The sequence below is a fragment of the Balaenoptera ricei genome, chromosome 2, assembly GCF_028023285.1.
Source record: "Balaenoptera ricei isolate mBalRic1 chromosome 2, mBalRic1.hap2, whole genome shotgun sequence".
NCBI lineage: Eukaryota > Metazoa > Chordata > Mammalia > Artiodactyla > Balaenopteridae > Balaenoptera > Balaenoptera ricei.
Window position 1 is genome coordinate 161,859,226 of NC_082640.1, and position 19,403 is coordinate 161,878,628.

Below are 19,403 nucleotides of genomic sequence, written 5' to 3' on the forward strand. Positions count from 1 at the left end.
AATTCCATTCCTAGGTGTCTACCCAAGAGAAATGAAAACACCTGTCCACACGAAGACATGTATGCAAATGTCCATAGCAGCATTATTCGTAATAGCCAAAAAGTGGAAACAGTCCAAGTAGCCATCAACTGATGAATGGATAAATAAAATCTGACCTACCTATACAGTGGACTACAATTCAGCGATACACAGGAGTAGAGTGCTGACACATGCCCCAACACGGATGAACCTGAAAGCATTAGCTACGTGAAAGAAGCCAGATGCAGAAGTCCTAAGCTGTATGATTTCACTTATAACAAAAGTCCAGAAAAGGCAAATGTCTGGATACAGAAAGAAGACAAGTGGTTGCCTGGGGCTGGAGACAGGGGGTGGGGTGTGAACAGGGAGTAACTGAAAATGGGGACAAAGGTGATCTTTTTAAGGAGGTGGAAATGTTCTAAAACTAAGTAGTGAGGGTTGCACAGCTTCGTAAACTTACTAGAAATCATTAGATTGTACACTTAAAGTGGGTAAATTTATGGCATGTAAATTACACCTCAATGAAGCAGTTTCAGAAATCCTAATTATGTCACTCACTAGCTGACAGACCTTGAGAAGTTACTTTACTAATGAGTAGCCCCATCTGTAAAATGGAGATAATGATACCGACCCAATAGGCTCATTGTGAAAGCCAAGGGGCCTGATTTAAAATGAGCATTCAATAAATGATAGCAGCTTTTGCTACCACTCCATTTTTTTAAAATGATTTGATTTATAAAGATATATGGAGAGATACCAAGAATCACGGGTAGCAGTGAAATTATAGTGTTTGAGGGCTCTCCCTGTACTAGATAGATTTTTTTAAATGGTCTGCCTCCATATACATTTCTGAATGTTTCTCTGAATGCCAGGGAGACTGGTTTAAAAAAAAAAAAACAACTCACACCAGCCAAAAGCATAATGGGGATGCAGGTCTTATATCAATATTGACAGCAAGGGGAGTGAATTAGGCCGAAGTGAAAGCGAAGGAAATCCAGTTGGTGACTAGTGTGCCTTCCTACTCCAGCTCTTCATTCCTATTTATGAATCCAGGAATGCCTTTGGAGTTTACTGTGAGCAACAGGTGGGCTGAAAGATCTCTCTATGAGTCAAAACCCTTCCCATTTCAAGTGTGGAAACACAACACAGACTGGCCAAGAAAAAAAGGAAATATAGACCCCAGATCCAAAGATAGAATGGGATTTAAGTTTGTCTGGCTCTAGGATCTCAAATGAAGTCAATTCTGGTCCCTCTAATCTCTTGGCTTGGCTTTCCTCTGGGTTAGATTTATTCCCAGGAAACTTGTTCCTCTCATGGTGACAACAGGGTTTTCAGCAACCCCAGGCTCATGTTCATTCAGCTTAACAACCCCAGGGAAACAGTTCTTCCCCAATAGTTTCAGCAAAATCCCCAGGGTTTACTCTCCTTCAGTGTACCTGGATCTCCTGTGCATCCTGAACCAGTCACTGTGGCCTGGAGAATGCAGCATGCTGATTGGCCAGACTGGGGTCACATGTCCGTAGGTAGGTGAGATCAGCCCCACCTAACACACATTGATGGTAAGAGAAGGAGGGGAGGTCCCTCAAAGGGAAATTAAGAGATTCTTACCAGAGGAAGAGAAAATAACCAACAGGCAGATAAAACATAGATGTCCACTCTGACCATCCACCTTGGGGCCTCTACCTTCCTTGTGCAGGTCTTGGAGTAATTTTATTATTTTTTTTTAAATTTATTTATTTTTGGCTGCCTTGGGTCTTTGTTGCTGCATGCAGGCTTTCTCTAGTTGCGGCAAACAGGGGCTACTCTTCGTTGTGGTGCGTGGGCTTCTCATTGTGGTGGCTTCTCTTGTTGCGGAGCACAGGCTCTAGGCATGCGGGCTTCAGTAGTTGTGGCTCGCGGGCTCTAGAGCGCAGGCTCAGTAGTTGTGGCGCATGGACTTAGTTGCTCCGTGGCATGTGGGATCTTCCTGGACCAGGGCTCGAACCCATGTCGCCTGCATTGGCAGGTGGATTCTTAACCACTGTGCCACCAGGGAAGTCCCTTGGAGTACTTTTAGAACTGTTATTTGGGGAACTCTTTGGCCCTGTTTGATGGATCCCCTTAGTCTGCTATTTTCCAGAGGCTCCAAAGCTGTCCTCCTCTTCAGGCCTGAGTACTGGTTAGCAACTTCAGTTTCATAAGAGAATGTTAATCCCACATCCCACCTGGCTTATTTTCAACGCATTAGTTTTAGCATTTCACTGGAAACACAATATCTGCATTATAAATTCTTGATAAGGAATATAACCCTAAAGATTTAACTCTTATAAAAAATTTGATTTCAGGGACTTCCCTGGTGGCGCAGTGTTTAAGAATCTGCCTGCCAATGCAGGGGACACGGGTTCGAGCCCTGGTCCGGGAAGATCCCACATGCCGCGGAGCAACTAAGCCCGTGCGCCACAACTACTGAGCCTGCGCTCTAGAGCCCGTGAGCCACAACTACTGAGCCTGTGTGCCACAACTACTGAAGCCCGCGTGCCTAGGGCCCATGCTCCACAACAAGAGAAGCCATCGCAATGAGAAGCCCGCGCACCACAAGGAAGAGTAGCCCCCGCTCGCCGCAACTAGAGAAAAGACCACGCGCAGCAACAAAGACCCAACACAGTCAAAAATAAAATAAATTAAATAAATAAATTTAAAAAAAAATTTGATTTCCAAATGTAATTCACATGGAGGCTGTTTAGAGCACTTACAGTGTAATCGTTTCTCCAGATACTCCAGACTGCAACCCTGGGTCAAGCCAGAGCTACCCAAGGACCGTATGGCTACTTCAACTGCATGGCTTTGTTTCTCCTGTACAACCACCTCTTGGGAATAAGCCACTGGTTTTTACTGTAGTGTGCTATAAAAAGCCGTTGTATTAGTCAGGATATTCCAGGCCATGATGCAACAACAAATAAACCCTGAATCCTCAGGGGTTTAACACAATAAAGGTTGACTTTGTGTTCACCTTGCAGTCTGATGTGGGTCAGGTGGTCCTCTCCCAAAGAGACTCAGGAATCTAAGCTGCTTCCACCTGGCTCCTCAGCTGTCTCTGATGTCTTTTCTCTCATTCTTGAGGATGAAGCAGCTGAGGGGAAGGGAACCAGTGAGCAGAATTCGTTGATACTTACATTCCCTTCCCTGAAAATTCAGCTACATGGTCCCAAACTAAAAGGGGTTCTGGAAAATGTCATCTCCCTGAGTGCCCCTGAAGAGAAAACAGGCTGGTGAACCCACGGCATTGTCTCTGCCACATTGGTTGTCGGAAAAACACAAGCTTATTTGTTATAAGAAGGCTGTTGAGATTAAGTACAGCGGATGGAAACACATGCATTTATTACCATTCCTTCCCCAAACCCAGCTAAAAGTATAGTAAATGGATTTTTGAAAGGCATGAACCCATGAGGATAAAGAGAACGAGAAGGAGATGACAGCAATTAAATTTTGGAAGTTGGAAAACGAATAAACAAGTGGGTACCGGCCACTTCTGGGAAAGCTGAAGCCTAAGTCAGGACGGGGGTGGAGGTAGGGTGAGGAGAGAGAGGAGCCCAGAGGTAGGTTAAGCCCAATCCCAGAAAGGCTTACATGTCTCTGGAAAGTATTTGGTACCAGGTTGTATTTGGAAAGTGAGGGGACAGATGGTACCAAAAACAGAGGGACTGGTTTAAATTTGTAAAAGTAGCCTTTAGACCACCACCTACCCTCCTCCACACATGGACAACTGATTTTTCTATCCCACTCCAGCAAAAGAAGAGAAGTTTATTTTCTAGAGAAACTGAGCCAGAAAGACTCTGGACTTGCGCTTCTGGACACCCCTGAGGGCAGGGATCCCCTGTAGACAACAGGAGCATTAAGTGTAAGTCTGCACACTGAGGGTTGACCCCCTCTAGCCCTTCCCCATCCGGCTCCCAGAACTCAAGCAGTCAGATTTATTATATAACCCAAACTGGAGAGTGGCAGAGTCCTCTCTGAGGAAACCCATGAAACCAAGAGAGAAGACCTACAGGAGCTTGCTATTTCCTTCTGGCAAGGTGCCCTCCCCCAGACCTTAGTTGTGCTTCTGTCGAACAGCCCAGGAACACCATCTTAGGAACATTGTGAATGTTGTAATGAAGGAACCTTCCTCCTTTGCTTTGCCTCTAGGAAACTTAACTCCACATCTTCTGTCCAGCTCAAGAAGTTGTGTGGAACGTTCTGGTATATATTTCTGGGCACTAAATTTATTCCTGACTTTACGATGCCACCTTATTTTAATTTCACTCTGATTTCCATCCATTGATCCACTCGTTCAACAAACGTAGGTGGACTGAATGCACTTTGTGTGCCAGACAGTAGGCTCAGTGTTGGGGCCCATGGACTTGCTCCCTTGGACTTCACACGCTGGCATCGTGTGCATTTTTGTAGGTATTCTCAAATTTATTTTGGAAGTATATGCAAGTGTACGATTGATATAAACGGATACATATGCCAAGAATAGAGCTGATTATCCCACTGTGATGCTGGAGAATTTGCTTCATTGCAGGGGCTAAATTCCAGTGATGTCTCAGTACATCTGCCACTATGGATGGTTAGGCATGGTATAGGGGTGAGGGTTCTGGGAAATGTGTAACTTCTCCTGGAGGGACCCCATACCTTGAGGAATTTAAATAGGAGAGAGACAAAGGAATGAGCCTGTATTCTTACCTCTCAGGTATCTCTCTAAAGAGTCTTTACTCTGAATTTATGCTCCTAGGTGCCTGAACAACCCTGCAAGACAACAGTGTTACAGAAAATCTCCAGCCAGTTTCGGGAATGCCAGCTTGGGTCTGATTACTGCTTCTCTCAAAGGCTGATATTTGCTATGAATAGGGGTCTCACTGCCCAGATCCACCCCCTGCCCCACCACCCCTTGTTGGCTGAGTGAGGCTGGGGTGTGCGGAACACAGGTGACCTGCCTCTGGGATGTACGTGCTCCGTACAGGTGGGTCTGAGGATCTGGCTCACCTCCAGGCAATGTTAGCAGGGCGGCCCCCCATGCGTGTACACACACACACAGGCTCACATGTGTGCACACCCTACAGGGAGGTTAATAGAGATCTACAGCCCTCGTTACCATTTGCTTTCGTAAATAAATATATTAAATAGGTAAGCCAAATTTATTTCTGGCAACAGCTTGCTGGCTACACCTCCCCCTCTTATTCCCAGTTCCCGCAGTAACCCCAGCCTCTTCCACCCCATCCCCAGGCAAGATTTTCTCTCCTAAAATTTTATTTTTAATTTGTCGTGATGAATGAGTGACACCTCTGACAGCCGATTCGCGGAGATTAATAGAAACGACACAATATTTACGTCGCCGCTACGAACAATTATCCTGCCATCTATCTCTGAGATTATCTTCCTGATTGAAAACTACTCATCCATGTAATCGGAATTATTTGGAATTAGAAGGGAATTTATAGCCCCCCTGGAGCACACTCTCTCCCCTCGAATCAACACCTCGGGCTTCATCATTCTCTTGTCCTTCCTCTGGGGCTCTGGCCTTCTCTTCTGTCTTGGTGATGAGCAGGGAAAACTCTCCTCTCTTCCAGGAGGGCCTCTTGTCAGGGCAGCGGGCATCTCTCTGGCCTGGCATGGTGACTGTGTGATGAGGAGTGTGGGTGTAGTGGTTGGTGGGAGAGAGCGTCCAAGTGATGTTGGAAGAATCAGGGGTCAGCAAGGGTGGCTTGTGAGCTCGATAGATGAACACAGTCTGAAGAAAGAGGCTAATATGAGAGTGGAGAAGAAAGGTGACTTTGGGAAGCACGTGGAATCAGGTTGGACCAGCTGAGAAATCTAAAGGAGCAGGATAGGGTCTAAGAATGATGCTGAGATTGGTGGTGTGCAGGGCCAAGGAGGCTGAGTCAGGTGGTCTGGAGCAGGACCCTATTAAGAGCCACATTTGGGTTGCAGGGGTGGGGGAAGGGAGGCTGCATAACAGCTTGTGCAGATCTGGGGAGGCCATGGAGTGGGATTCAAAGTATGAAAGAATGGTGATGCTATGAGTATGTTCTTTGTTCTCTGCCTGGTCCCTGTCTGCTAGCCCAATGGATACTGAATCAGACAGACCTTGATTTTGACTCCTCACTCTGCCACTTTGGAGCTGTGTGACCCCGGGCAAGTTTCTTAACCTCTCTGAGCTTCAATTTTCAATCTCTAAATCCCCAATTTACAATCCTCCCTGTAGGAGTGTACACAATCTGTAAATTGAGGGTAGTAACAGTACCTACTTCACAGGGGTGTTATGAAGATTAAATGAGATAATGCATGCAGGGTGCTTTGCACAGTTCCTTGTATGTAGGAAAGACCCAATATATGTAGGTGCCACAGAGGAGATAAACCTTTGTCTCCCTTTAGGAGACAAAGACCTGGGCTCCAGGATTGGCCCTGTTTGCCAAGTTCCTTTCCCCTCCCTTGGCATCCTCATCCTGCTAACACGTTGACCTGCAGCCTCCTCCTCCCCTCCCCCTCTGTAGTACTGGATGGGCAACTGCAGCTGCAGAAAGCAGGCAGGTGCTTGGTTTGATGGGTGCATGCTAGGATTGAAGAACCACTTCCTGGTATTTCTCCTGTCCTCTAATCCTTCTAACCGCTAATGTGTATTGGACACATATTAGCATATTCTAAGTACTTTACCTGCATTTAATCAATATAATATCACCATAAACTATGTGCTATTAATTAGTAACATTCTCATTTTACAGATAAGGAAACTGAGGCCCTGGGAGGTTAGATAATTGGCCAAAGCCACATGGCTAATGTGGTGGGCAGCCTCTAAGATGCCCTCACTGGTCTCTACCTCTGGCATTCACACCCATGTGTCATCCTCTGCCCTTGGGGCAGGCTGGACCTAGTGGCTTGCTTCTAGTGAACAGAGTATGACAAAAGTGATGGGATGACACTTTAGAGGTAAGGTTCCAGAAGACTGTGACAACTGTCTTGCCCAGTCTCTCTCTTCCTAGCTTTTCTCAGGTCACTTGCTCTGGGGAAGCAAGCTGCCAGGAGGTGAGCTCCTTTATGGAGAAGCTTTAGGGAGCTGAGGGCAGCCTCTGATCAACAGCCCATGAGAAACCAAAACCTGCCAACAACGCTGGGAGTGAGTTTGAAGGCAAATCATTCCCCAGTGGGACCTTAAGGTGACTGCAGCACCCGGTTGGACACACCTTGATTGTGCCTTGTGAGAGACGCTGAGTCAGAGGACCCAGACCCAGACCCACAAAACCAATCAGCTGCTGAGTCTGAGGAGGATTTGTTACACAGCAGTAGATAACCCATACAACTTGTAATAGCCAAGCCAGGATTCGGACCCAGGCTGCTGGACCCTAGAGCCTGTGCTCTTGAGCACTTCGCTCCCTGGCACCTGAGGAGCTCTTTAGGGCTGAGCCACTCAGTTCTTCAGTCGCGTCCGAGACGGGCAAGCGAGCTCAGGTGGCTTCTCATGTTGTCACAGATTCTGACTGAGCTTAAAGTAATGTCCTGGTCAGAAGTGACATGCAAACACCACCTGGACAATGTTTCTTCTCCCTTAGGACTAATTTAGCCCTGTCCAAGGGAAAGAGGAGAAATACATATCCTCTAGGTCTACAGGAGCTTTATCCTTTAGGTGGCTGGTAGGCGAGGAAAGAGCTGGCCTTTGTAAAAAAAAAAGGGGGTGTCAGGGGGCCCTGGACAGGTGAGAAGAATCTCTGATAGGGTCCTCAAGAATGCTTCCAAGCCAAGGAGGCCTCCTGTGGTAAATAACAAGGGTTCAAAGGCTGTCAGGACTTGTCTTCAACAGGAAAACAATCCGGCTTTTACCTCACTCGCATTGGAGCCCAAGCTCATCCGACAGAAATGAGCTCATCACCACCGTGTTGTGAAAGACCCTTCTTCCCTTCACGGACTCCCATCCACACCCAAGTCCCCCTCCCACTGCCTGTGTCCAGCGTGTGTCCTAGAGACATAACAGGACCGGGCAGAAGAGACTAGGGAGGAAACATATGTGAAATGATGTGTATGGTTACCCTTTCTTAGGAACCACTTCAGATGCAAATAGACGATTCTGCAGAGGACCAGGGCAGGGCCCAGAGACAGAAGCTGAGCCTTATTTAAAAATGACAGTAGATGTCTGTATTTGTTTGGCAGTGTGGATTGCGGGGGCAGGGGGCACTGCAGTGAGGTGCGTGCTATTCTGGTGGGGCCTGGGAGCAGAACAGACGGGGCCACTGGGGTCTCATCCACCCCGAGCTGAGGGGCATGATCTCTCCTATCCTTGGGCAGCACCCGGTGCTGGAGGAAAATCAACACAAAGCAAGTCCTCAGAGAGCAAGCAGCCTCTTCATGAGAGGGGCCACGGGGGGCAGGCGGGAAAGTCATCAGGGTAATCAGCCTTAATAAAGGTAGAAGATGAAATGGGAGAGGGGTGGGCTGGAGCAGGGGGAGTCGGAGGGAAGGAAATGGTTGCTGGAGAAACAGATGCAATTGAACAAGACTCGTGGAGATGGATTTCCCTGCCTTGGTCCAAACTCAAATCCCTGCGCTCAGATTAATTAGCAAGGAAATATTTTCCTGTCTGCAGAAACAGGCTGCTGGATCGCCAGTGGGACATGAGGGTGGGCAGTCTATCAACTAACTACTAATTAGGTTACTTCCCACTGCTGTTGACATGTTCCTGGGCCAAAATAAAGGAGGGGGGAGGAGGGGATAGGAACAGAGACAGAGAGAGAGGTGCAGGCCAGGATCCTCTCTGCTCATTGTGCAAAACTGTTGGCTGGAATTAGGAAGGAGACCTGGGTCCAAAGCCCAAAGGGGAGATGACAGAAGACAGCCATGTTCTGATTAGCGGACAGCCCTTGGCGGAGAGCTACACTTGTGCTTGTATTGCCTGGCTTTCTACAAAAGCTCTGAAAACATGCACAGTAGGGAAGCCCTGGGTGGGAATTTGAATGATGATAATAATGACAATGGGTGCTTTCTGAAGTATCAGTAGCACTTCATTCGTTCATTTATTCAACAAGTATGAGATAGGGGCGTTGGGGGGGCGCAGAGAATGGGAGATTAACATTCATTTGCCTTATTGTTTCTCATAACTAGGGAGAAGGTATTTTAGCCCCTTTTTATATATAAGGAAATTGGGGCTCAGAGAGGTTAAATAACTTGTCCCTAGTCACACAGCAAGTAAGAAGTAGTGAAACTGAATTTTGCACCCAAGGTGGTCCTGATTCCAGCCCTGCCTACCCTTAATCACTCCTCAGTGGATAATGCACAGTCAGCAAATATATTGTCTTCTTTTGTCTGCCTGAGTTCCCCAATTCTGCCCTAAAGTTCTCAAGGCATATTCTTCAGTATGTCACATGCAGGAACTTTAAATATCCTGCAGGAGGGGCACCACCATGTCTCCCAAGGTCTGAGGCCATCATTTAGCTCCCGATTTTAGAGAACCAAATAGGGAGGTTGGCCAACCCATTCCACTGGCAGCACCATCAAGTCATCTACATTGTGCACGTGTGGAGTTTGCCTATTTCCTTACAGTCTCTCACTGCAGATGGGGCAGTAAGTGAATCAGCTGTGGTGCGAAGTAGCTCATGGCCATGCCCTCTCCCGGGCCGGTCCATCCTCCACCCTCCACCCTTTCCTTGTGAGCAGAGTTGGACCACAGGATATCCCTCTGCTCTCTGGGTGAACCTCTTGCCTGGCGACTCCTGTTCTGCCCTGTTGTTTCTTTCTTTCTTTCCTGGAAGCTCCTCCTGCTATTAACGTAGCTCTTTGTAGCCTGTGCACTAGATAGCAAGTTTCTTGAGGCCAAAGACTATATGATGTTCACCTTTGCGTTCCCTGAACTTAATATTGTACCAGGGACCTTGTGATGAGTGTTCCATGAATGTTTGCTGAATGAGGGAGTAAATGCCTGAAGGACTCTGTTTGGCTCACATCTGGCCTGCCTCTAAATGTTTCCCTAATTTTTACTATTGCACCAGACACCAGTACTGGGGTGTCTAAGTATTCTCTGCTAACTAAGTATGGCACAAAGATGACAGTGCCCCCCAAGATGCCATTTTACCCTGTGTGCATGCAGGTTCCCTCTTAACATTGAAAGAGTGGGGACTTTGTACAGAAGAGTTGCTACTGCTATGGACGGTGACTGGAGTTCAGGTACTGCTGTTCTCCCTCTTAGGCCTTTGAAAGGCAGATCCAGACCTGAGGTCCTGGGCATGGGGAGGATGACGGATGGGGTAGGGAGATACATCAGAGTGGCCGGGAATGAAAGAGTGTCCAGGAAACCTGCTTCCTCGGAGTGAGCCCTGTGTGAACAGAAGGAATCTATCCACAGAGGGGTGAGGTAGCGGAGCAAGTGGGTTACCTAAAAATAGCAGCGCTGGTTTCCCACGTTTAGAGATGGGTCCTCTGTGATTCGTCTTGGCTGGTTTGTGCAAGTTTGCTTATTTATTGAGAGTTAGAGAAAAGGACCAAATCATTCACCTGCAGGTGGAAATCCGCAAGCCCTTCTGCAGTGAGCAACTAGACAGGGCAGCTGCGCAAGAGGCTCCTGAAACCCAGAGGCCTGGGGCTTGCTGGGGGGAGGCAGCCAGGCCTAGGAGCCCCTCTTCAGCTGCTTCCTGCCTTTATGGCACAGTTGATGGTGGGCAGAACCTCACTCCAGTCATGGGAGACTTCTGTGGAAGAGGCATGTATATACACACAAGTGCCCATAGATCTGTACGAATGTGTATCTCTCTGAGGGAGTTAATGAGCTGCTGTGCATAAATCACCTAGCCCAGCACCAGGCACCCATAGTAGGTGCTTAATAAATGTTAACTAAGGAGTCAATTAGGTGGGAGTGAAATCAGGGCAGGAGGAGGCAGGGAGCGAGAGATATAATATAAAACAGCCATAGTGTTTTTGAAGACAAGGGATGGATTTTGGAGTCAGGAAGCCATAGGTTCAGATCCTAACTCTGCTGTTAACACTGTAACCTCAGGCAAGTCACTTCACCTCTCAGAACCACAGTCCTCATCTATAAATTTTTAAAAACGGGGATAATAATACCTATCTCATAAGATTGTTGGGATTATTAAGTGAAATAGAAAGAGTACCTGTACAAGGCTGAGTTCAGTAAATTAGAGCTATTTTTCTTTTTATTATCATTTGTTATGAATAGCATCAACAATGAGGACCCTCAGATCATTAACAGTTAGAATATTACTTTAAAAAAGAACTCAAATTAAAGATGCCAATATTCCCCAAATCGATCTATAGAATTAATGAAATCCCAATCAAAATACCAGTAGGCTTTTTTTTTTTTTAACAACTGATTATCAATTTATTAAAAACGTTGATTTAAGCATCTGCCATGGTGACTTCAACCTCAACTCCTGGCTCAGTGCTGATGGAAGTGATATGCTTGACAATCTCACAAGGACTGTGCAGGTCCATGAGTCACTTGTGGATCCTCATCTGGAAACGATTCCAAGTCTTAGAACCTTCACCACAAGTTTTCCTTGTAGTTATTCTGAGTCTTGGTAGGCGTCGGAACCGGTCCTTTCATTTTGAGATTCTTTTCCTTCGCACCTCTGATCAGGTCAGCACATACCTTCTCCAAAGACTGCACGCTGCAGCCGGCGAGGGTGATTCTAATGCCTTGAATCGCCACCTCGGGCTCCACAGGAGTCTTTCTGGTATCTTTAAAAGCCATATTACTCAGCCATAAAAAGAAGTGAAATGGAGGTATTTGTAGTGAGGTGGATGGAGTTAGAGTCTGTCATACAGAGTGAAGTAAGTCAGAAAGAGAAAAACAAATACAGTATGCTAACACATATATATGGAATCTAAGGGGAAAAAAAAAAAAAGGTCATGAAGAACCTAGGGGCAAGACGGGAATAAAGACACAGACCTACTAGAGAATGGACTTGAGGATATGCGGAGGGGGAGGGGTAAGATGTGACAGGGTGATAGAGTGGCATGGACATATATACACTACCAAATGTAAAATAGAAAGCTAGTGGGAAGCAGCCGCATAGCACAGGGAGATCAGCTCGGTGCTTTGTGACCACCTAGAGGGGTAGGATAGGGAGGGTGGGAGGGAGGGAGACGCAAGAGGGAAGAGATATGGGAACATATGTATATGTATAACTGATTCACTTTGTTATAAAGCAGAAACTAACACACCATTGTAAAGCAATTATATTCCAGTAAAGATGTTTAAAAAAAAAAAAAAAGCCATAGCTGCGGCGCGGCTTCCTGACCGACTTGTTCCTTGAACAGAGCGAACAGCGGTGAGGCAGGAGCAGGAGCGGGTGGCCCGAGGCTCCGCTGCAGCGACCGCGTCTTCCTCCAAGAGCCAGTAGGCTTTTTAAAAATAGAAATTGACACACATATTCTAAAATTTATATGGAAATGCAAAGCCCTCATAATAAACCAAAACATTTTTAAAAAGAAAAAAGTTGGAAGAGCTACACTACCAGATTTTAAGACTTAAAAGCTACAGCAGTAAAGTATTGGCATAAGGATAGGCGTATTGATGAATGAAACAGAGTGGAGAGTTCAAATGTAGACCCATAGATATTTTTAGTTGCTTTTCTACATAGATGCCAAGGTTTTCAATGTGGAAAGGATAATATTTTCAACAGATGGTGCTGGAATGGCTGGATATCCATTTGGAAAAAACAAAACAAAACAAAAACCTCAATTCTTCTTACCTCACACAACATACAGAAATTAATTCAAAATGGACTATAGATTTGTGATGGCTAATTTTACATGTCAACTTGGCTGAGCCATGGGATTCCCAGATATTTGGTCAACCAGTATTCTGCATGTTTCTATGAGGATGTTTTGGATGTGATTAACATTTAAATCAACAGACTGAGTGAAGTAGATTACCCTCCCTAATGTTGGTGGGCCTCATCCAATCAGTTGAAGGCCTGGATAGAACGAAAAAGCTGACTCTCTCTTTAGTGAGAAAGGATTCGTCCTGCTTTCCTGCCTTTGAGCTAGGACAATGACTTCTTCCTGCCTTCGGACTTGAAATGAAACATCAGCTCCTCCTGGGTCTCTAGCTTGCCAACTCTGCAGATCTTAGGACTTGTCAGTTTCCATAATCTCATGAGCCAATTCCTTGTAATAAATCTCTTTCCATAAACATATAGATATATCTCCTACAGGTTCAGTCTCTCTGGAGAACCCTAATACAGACAAAAACTTTTGTTCATTGAAAGACACAGTGGTAGATTGAATATTGGCCTCCCCAAAATGTCCATGTCCTAATCTTGGAACCTGTGAATATGTTACCTTACATGGTAATAGAGACTTTACAGATGTGATTAAATTACAAATCTTGAGATAGGGGTATGTTCCTTGGCTATTCAGTGGGCCTAATATAATCACAAAGACCCTTCTAATAGGGAGGCAGGAGGGTCAGAGACAGAGAAGAGACGTGATGATGAAAACAGAGGTTGCAATGATGCAGGGCCACCAGCCAAATAGTGTATGCAGCCTCTAGGAACTAGAAAAGACAGGTAAATCAATTCTCCTCTCGAACCTCCAAGAAGAATGCTGCCCTGCCAACACCTTGATTTTAGCCATCAAAGGAGGTGAAGTTGACCTCCAGAGCTAGAAAACAATAAATCTGTGTGGTTTTTAGCCACTAAGTTTGTGATAACTAGTTACAGGATCAATAGGAAACTAATACAGACACCACTGAGAAAAAACACACACACACATAGGACTTGTACCAAGAATACATAAAGTCTTATAGTTCAACAATAAGACAACCCAATTTAAAAATCGGCAAAAGATTCAAACAGGCAAAAGAAGACATACAAATGGCCAATAAGCACACAAAAAGATGCATAATATCACCAATTACCAGGAAAATACAAATTAAAACCACAAAATACTATCTCATGACCATTACAATGGCTAAAATTGAAAAGACTGCCAATGCCAAGTGCTAATGAGAAGGAGGACCAGTTGGAACTTGCATACATTTCTGGTGGGAATGCAAAATGTTCAACCACTTTGGAAAATTGTTTGCTGGTTTCTTATAAAGTTAAACATAGATTTACTACATAACTGAGAATTCAACTTTTAGTTATTTACCCAAGATAAATGAAAACATATGTCCAAGCAAAGACTTGAACATGAATGCTCATAGCAGCTTTAATTTGTAAAAGTTAAAAATTAGAAACAACCCCAAATGTCCATCAACCAGTGAATAGATAAATTATGGTATATCAAAAAAGGAATACTAACCTGCAATAGAAAGGACGAAACTACAGACACATTCAACAACATGGATGCATCTTAGAAACATTACAAGAAATAAATTTAGTCAGACACAGAAAAGTACGCTGTGATTCCATTTACATGAAATTCTTGGAAAGGCAAAATGAATCTAGAGTATCAGAAAGCAGGTCAGTGGTTGTCTGGGACCAGAGGTGGGGCAGGCAAAGAGGCAGGAAAGAGCTTTTGGGGGTTGATGGAAATATTCTATGTCTTGATTGTGATGGTGGTTAGAGGTCAGCAAACTTTCTTCTATCAAGGGTCAGATAATAAATATTTTAAGCTTTGAGGACCATATGGTGCCTGTTACAACTACTCAATTTTATCACTGTAACATGACAGCAGACATAAATAATATGTAAACAAATGAATGTGGCTGGATTTGGCTCAAGGGCCATAGTTTGCTGACCCCTGGTCTAGACTCTTCAAACTATATTCTTTAAATAGGTACATTTTATTATATGCCTCAATAACATCGATAAAAATAACACAAATCAAAAATATTGTGTAGCTATTTTTGAAGTTAATGTTTTGGAAAGCTACATACAGAAAATGTACAAATCATGTGTACAGCTTGATGAATTTTAATTTTAGCCATTCTAGCAGGTGTGGAGTAATATCTCATTGCAATTAATTTATATTTCCTGGTCACAACTGATAACTGAGCACCTTTGATAATGCATATTGGCCATTTGGGTATTTTTGTGTGTGTGAAGTGCCTGTTTAAGTCATTTTAAAGCTCAGTTGTTGGGACTTCCCTGGTGGCGCAGTGGTTAAGAATCCGCCTGCCAATGCAGGGCACACGGGTTTGATGCCTGGTCCAGGAAGATTCCGCCGCGGAGCAACTAAGCCCGTGTGCCACAACTACTGAGCCCGCACTCTAGGGCCCACGAACCACAGGTACTGAGCCCACGTGCTGCATCTACTGAAGCTCATGCACCTAGAGCCTGTGCTCCGCAACAAGAGAAGCCACTGCAATGAGAAGCCCGTGCACCGCAACGAAGACCCAACGCAGCCAAAAATAAATAAAATTATAAAATAAAATAAAGTTGTTTACCTTTTACTGATTTGTATGAATTCTTTGTATAGTCTGGATACAGGTCTCTTTGTCAGATATGGGTATTGAAAATATATTCTTCTAATCTACAGTTGACTTTATGCTCTTCTTTTTATGAAGTATAGTTGTGTTACAATGTTGTATTAGTTTCAGGTGTACAGCAAACTGATTCAGTTGTGCATACATGTATATACATATATATATATTCTTTTTCAGATTCTTTTCCATTATAGGTTATTACAAGATATTGAATATAGTTCCCTGTGCTATACAGTAGGTCCTTGCTGTTTACCTATTTTATATACAGTAGTGTATATCTGTTAATCCCAAACTCCTAATTTATCCCTCCCCCCGACGCCCACCCTTGTTTCCCCTTTGGTAACCATAATTTTGTTTTCTATGTCTGTGAGTCTATTTCTGTTTTGTAAATAAGTTCATTTGTATCACTTTTTTAGATTCCACATATAAGTGATATCATATGATATTTGTCTTTCTCTGTTTGACTTACTTTACTTTGTATGATAATCTCTTAATCCACCCATGCTGCTACAAATGGCATTATTTCATTCTTCTTATAACTGAATAATATTCCATGGTATATATATACCACATCTTCTTTATCCATTCATCTGTTGATAAACGTTTAGGTTGCTTCCATGTCTTGGTTATTGTAAATAGTGCTGCTATAAATATCGGGGTGCATGTATCTTTTCGAATTAGAGTTTTTGTCTTTTCCAGATACATGCCCAGGATGGATCATATGGTAACTCCATCTTTAGTTTTTTAAGAACCCTCCATACTGTTTTCCACAGTGGCTGCACCAATTTACATTACCTACACCAACAGTGTAGGAGGGTTCCCTTTTCTCCACATCTTTTCCAGTATTTATTATTTGTAGAATTTTTGATGATGGCCATCCTGACCAGTGTGACACTTTATGTTCTCTTAATGGTGTCTTTTCTTGAACAGAGCTCTTAATTTTAATACAATCCAACTTATCAATATTTTCCTTTATGGTTAGTGCTTTCTACGACCTGTTTAAGACATCTTTACCTATTCCAAGGTTATAAAGATATTCCCCTGTTTTCTTGAAAGAGCTTTATTATTTTACCTTTCACATTTAGTTATTCAATCTGGAAATGGCTTCTGTGAATGGATATCCAAGTGACCCAGTTTCATATACTGAAAAGGCAACCGTTTCCTACTTCATCACAGTTACATCATTGTCATAAATCAAGTAACCCTTGTGTGAGTCTGTTTCTCTATTCTGTTCCATTGGTCTAGTTTCCTCTCTTTGTACCAATACCGTACTGTCTTTTCTTATAAGGTCATTGTTTGGTTTTGATATTAGGGTAATTCTGGCCTCATAGAATGAGTTGGGATATATTCCCTTTTCTTCTATCTTCTGAAAGAGATTGTAGAGAATTGGTATAATTTTTTCCATAAATGTTAGGTAGAATTCACTGTAATTCACCTGGACCTGGTGCTTTATGTTTTAGAAAGTTATTAATTATTGATTAATTTTCTTTAGTAGTATAGGCCTATTCAGATTGCCTATTTCTTCTTGTGTGAGTTTTAGCAGATTGTGTCTCTCAAAGAATTGGTCCATTTCATCTAGGTTATCAAATTTGTGAGTATAGAGTTGTTTATAGTATTCCTTAATTAACCTTTTAATGTCCATTGGATCTGTAGTGATGTATTCTTTTTCATTTCTGATATTAGTAATTTGTGACCTCTTTCTTTTTTTCTTAGTTAGCTGGTTAGAGGCTTATTGATTTTACTGATCTTTTCAAAGAACCAGCTTTTGGTTTCATTGATTTTCTCAATCAATTTTCTGTTTTCAATTTCATTGATTTCTACCCAAACTTTTATTATTTCTTTCCTTCTGCTACTTTGGACTTAATTTCTTATTCTTTTCTAGTTTCCTAAGTTGGAAGCTTAGATAAATTTCCCCAACACTATGAATTTCCTAAGCACTGCTTTCACTGCATCCCACAAATTTTGATAAATTGTGTATTCATTTTCATTTCATTCAAAATATTTTAAAATTTCTCTTGAGATTTCTTCTTTGACCCATGTGTTATTTAGAAGTGTGCATACTATCTTAATTAGTGAAACTTTGTAAAAATTCTTGGTATCTTCTTATAAGTCCTCAAATTTTGTTTTCCTACTTCAACATTGGGTTTTTTGTTTGTTTGTTTGTTTTGTTTTGTTTTTTTACTTTGCATTTTCATATAAATTTTAGAATCAGCTTATCAATTTCTTAAAAAACTGCTTGGGATCTAATTGGGATTATACAGAATATATCCATCAATTAATGAACAGTTACCCTTTTTATAATTCATGAATATTGCATATCCCTCCATTTATTTGGATTTCACTTTCTCTCAATAATTTTTATTTTGTAATTTTGTAATTACAAATTTTAATTTGTAATTTTCTATGTAATTTCTATGTAATTTTGTAATTTTGTAATTTTCTATGTAAATTTGTAATTTTGTATGTAAGAAAAATTTGCACATCTTTCATTATATTTAAGGTATGTGATTTTTTAAATGCTATTGTAAATGACATCTTTTTAAAGTACATTTTCTAATTGTTTGCTTCTAGTATATAAAGATAAAATTGACTTTTGGGTATTGGTCGTGTATCCAGAGACCTTGCTAAATTCACTTATTCTAATAGTTTATCTGTATCGGTTTTGTATTTTCTACATAGACAATCATGTTACCTGCAAATAGTGACAAATTTATTTCCTCATTTCCAATTCTTACACCTTATATTTCTTTTCCTTGCCTTACTACTCTGACTAGTATCCCAGTACAATATTAAACAGAAGTCATTTTAGTGGAATCCTATCTCATTTTCAATTTCATAGAGGAAGGAAGGCTTTCAATAATTTATGATTTAAGTATAAGGTTTTTTGGTAAAATTTACATAGATACCCATTTTTATGGTAAGGAAGCTCTCACTTATTCTTAGTTTGTTAAGAGGCTTTTATTTTTTTTAAATTATGGAATATATTTTATGAAAAAAAAAGTGGGGCATCTTAAAATGACCATATGTTTTCTCTTTTTATTCTGCAATAATAGTGAATGACATTGATTTTTGAATGTTAAAATAACCTTGCTTTTCTATAAACCCTAAACCCTAGTTTTCCTTTTTATATAACTCTGGGTTTGATTAGCTAGTATTTCATTTAAGATTTCTTGCATCAATATTTATGAAGGATACTGGACTGTACTTTTCTTTCTTGTAATTTTCTTTCTCATATTTTGTGTCTGATTATGCTGGTCAGATTATGCTCACCCAAATAACAAGTTTTGGGAAGTGTTCCCCCTTTTTCTATTCTCTGGAAGAGACTGGGTAAAACTGGTATTTTATTTCTTCCTTAAATCTTCGGAAGCATTTACAAATGAAGCCATCTAGGCCTAGAAATTACAAATTTTCATTCTTTAATATATAAAGAGAACTATTCAGATTTTCTGTTTTTTTCTTGTGTCAGTTTTAAGTTTTATTTTTAAAGGAATTTGTCCTTTTCATTTAAATTTTCAACTATATCAGCACAAAGTTGTTATTCTCTAATCTTTTAAAAGTCTGTAGAATCTGTAATTGTGTTCCCCTTCTCATTTTTATTATTATTATTAATTTTTTTGTGTGATTCTTGTTAAGAGTTTTTCAGTCTACTAGTCTTTTCTAAAAACCAATTTTTGGCTTTGTTGATTTTATCTTACATACCTCTATTTAATAATTTCTGCTCTAATTAGAAATAAACTACAAGAAAAAAACTATAAAAAACACAAACACGTGGAAGCTAAACAATATGCTACCAAACAACCAATGGATTGCTGAAGAAATCAAAGAGGAAATCAAAAAATACCCAGAGACAAATGAAAATGAAAGCGCGATGATCCAAAACTTACGGAATGCAGCAAAAGCAGTTCTAAGATGGAAGTTTATAGCAATATAATCTTACCTCAGGAAACAAGAAAAGTCTCAAATAAGCAACCTAACCTTACACCTAAAGCAACTA

The 19,403-nt window shown here is 42.0% G+C and overlaps 1 pseudogene; it reads right to left on the bottom strand.

Moving 5' to 3' along the window:
* Positions 1-11,370: 11,370 nt before the first annotated feature.
* On the bottom strand, positions 11,371-11,725 carry LOC132360710 (small ribosomal subunit protein uS10-like; annotated as a pseudogene).
* Between the last annotated feature and the right edge of the window lie 7,678 nt (positions 11,726-19,403).